Genomic DNA, 2,806 nt, shown 5'->3' on the forward strand with positions numbered 1-2,806 from the left:
GAATAACGCTGCTATGAACACGGATGTACAGATAACTCTTTGAGGCCCCTGCTTTCAATTTTGGGGATATATATCCAGAAGTAGAATAGTTGGATCATATGATAATTCTATTTTTTAATTTTTTTGAGGAAATGCATACCTTTTTCCATGGGAGTTGCACCATTTTAGGTTCTCATCAACAGTGCACAAGGGTTTCAATTTCTCCATATCCTTTGCCACCACTTATTTTCTGTTTCTTTAGTAGTAGCCATCCTGATGGGATGAAGTGCCTGTAAGCTTTTAATTGCTTGATTCTTATATTTGAATAACTAAGGATCACCATAGATTTGAAGAAAGCCTGAAAAATGAAAAAAAAAAAAGAATACACAGAAAAAATGGACTCACAGAAAACAGAAATAAGGCAAATAAAAATCACTCATAACTTCCTTCTCACAGAGTGGGAACCTATAAGTAGACAGAAGAAGAAATAGAGGTAAGGATGATATCTAATTACAAAGAAAGAGAATAAAGAAACTAAAAGTAATAATTAATAGATAATGTCTAAAGTCAATAATATTTAAAGTCCTAACTTCATAAAGTATATATGCATATGAACAGAGACCAAAAGGTAATATGCAGATAAAATAGGTAGTGTGTGTGAAATTCTGAATGATCGTCTATGTAAAATTTTATTTAATGTTTTTCCATTGCTTGTTCAAGGATACAGCTTGCAATTTATGGGTTATTATTCTATGCAGCTGTTTTACCTCTCAGGAATATTTATGAAAATGTAATGTGACAGTGAATTATATGAGAAAATAGCATCCTATAAATATGCTGCCTTAGCACTAAGAAAGGTCACTTTGGCTATAAAAGAGTTACAATGAAGAGGGCCATTTATTTAGGGTATGCTGATCAGTTTCCAATTTCTCCCATTTCAGATATGTAAATTATTGCTGAAATTGTGGTTTATGTTTGTGGTAAATGGATTTTATGTCACCAGATGAGTTGGTCTCATTACTGGAAATCTGCACTTTTATTCCAAGCAGAGTCTTGCTGTTGGAAGGCAGAAGAGACGGCCTCAGTATTTAATGTGTTTTTCAAATGAAAGCAATAATTAAGTATAGCCTATTTGTACTGTCTGTTCAAGACTTACAAAATAAGTCATGGTTGGTCTGTTGTTCTGGCTTGGCCAAGACTGGCTTCAATACCTGTATACCTCAGGGTGCCTAAATCTCACCTGAGTTAGTTAACACTGACTTTCCCAAACCACTCAGGACAAGTTGCTGCAGAAGAGAATTCCTATAAAACTTCCTACTAAGTTGCTTATTTTTGTCTGTTGATCTTCTGATACTAAAAATCAGGAAAAATTTGGTTCATTTGATTTCACAACTTCTCGTTTACAGGGGTTGGTAACCATGCAGAAAAGAGTTAACATAGCAGGCCTGAAGCCTTCTTTAGAAGGGCCTGCCTGCAAAGCTGACCCTTGGCTAACATTGGGGAATTTGGCACTTGTCTCATTTTCTAAGACATAAGAGTGGCCCACTCTGCCTAAGACTGTTTGCACAAACAACGTGATTATGTTGAACACCTGCTTAGTTTTGGAAATCCAGAATAGTGGTACATGCTAGGAAGAGCATGATAAAATAATAATGTGTTGAGTTTTTATTTTAAATCCCAAATGAAACTAAATAGTCCTTTCAGCTCCTTTAAGATTGTTTGCCCAATCTGATAATTCACAAGGGATTAGAATAGAGTGAGGGCTCTTCCACAATGCTCTGGCCCCATTTGTCTTCTCTCTGCAAGCTGCCTCTTTAAGCCTCAGGGCTTTTATACATGCTGTTTCCTCTGTGTGGGATACTATTCCACCCACTTCTTTTTTTTTAATGAAAACTTATTGGGGTGACAATAGTAAAGTTACACAGGTTTCAAATGTACAATTTTGTAATATATCATCTATATATCACATATATTCCACCCGTTCTTTACCTTGCTCACTCCTACCCACCCGTTAGCCTTTGGCTAAAAACTGCTTTGTAAGGGAACACTCCTCTCCCCAACATAGATGAGGCGCCTTATACGCTCCGGTTGTGTTCTGCACTTAGTCTTCATAGCACATAGCAGTTAAATCTGTACTTGTTTGATGTCTGTTTCCCCTGTTAGACTACAACTTAAATGAGAAAAGGATGGTGTCTTGTTAAATCGTGCATCCCTAGAATCCGGCAAATGGCAAGCCTTTAAAAAAAAAAATCTGTTGAATAAAGGAATGAAGGAGGTCTGTCTTGTTGCAATAGTAAACCTTTTTGGTCTCATTGCATGTGTCAGCATCTTAGATTATACTGACTCATGAGCACATCCTGAGATGAGATTGGAGTACAAGCAGTTTCTTTGCAAGGTGATACCAGGAAGTGTTGATAGGAGAGGGGGTAAGTGAGGCAGGGAAGGGAGGGTATTCAACACAACACAGGATTACTAAAGAGAGGTCACCCCTGTGGGCAGCTGGGACTGAATCCTGCTCCAGGCCTGGAAGACTGTGTAGACTTGTTTCAACTGAGGGGTGAGGAATTGGGCATTTATTCACTAATTCCCTTCTATCTTGTTTGAGGGCTCCCTGGATCATTAACTCCCTGATACTTCCAGCTTGAGGATTAGCAGGCTCCTGTAGCTAGACAAGCTCTTTAGGCAAAAGGTAGAAAATGTAAGGCCCTTTAAGGGTAGAAAAGGGTAAGACCTCAGCCCCTACTGGAATGGTGTTGAGAGGATATGAGCGAGTCACCAGCAGCATCGGCTACAGTCAGAACCCCAACTGGAACTGAACCAAGGAGAA

The sequence above is a fragment of the Hipposideros armiger genome, unplaced genomic scaffold, assembly GCF_001890085.2.
Source record: "Hipposideros armiger isolate ML-2016 unplaced genomic scaffold, ASM189008v1 scaffold_130, whole genome shotgun sequence".
Taxonomy (NCBI): Eukaryota; Metazoa; Chordata; class Mammalia; order Chiroptera; family Hipposideridae; genus Hipposideros; species Hipposideros armiger.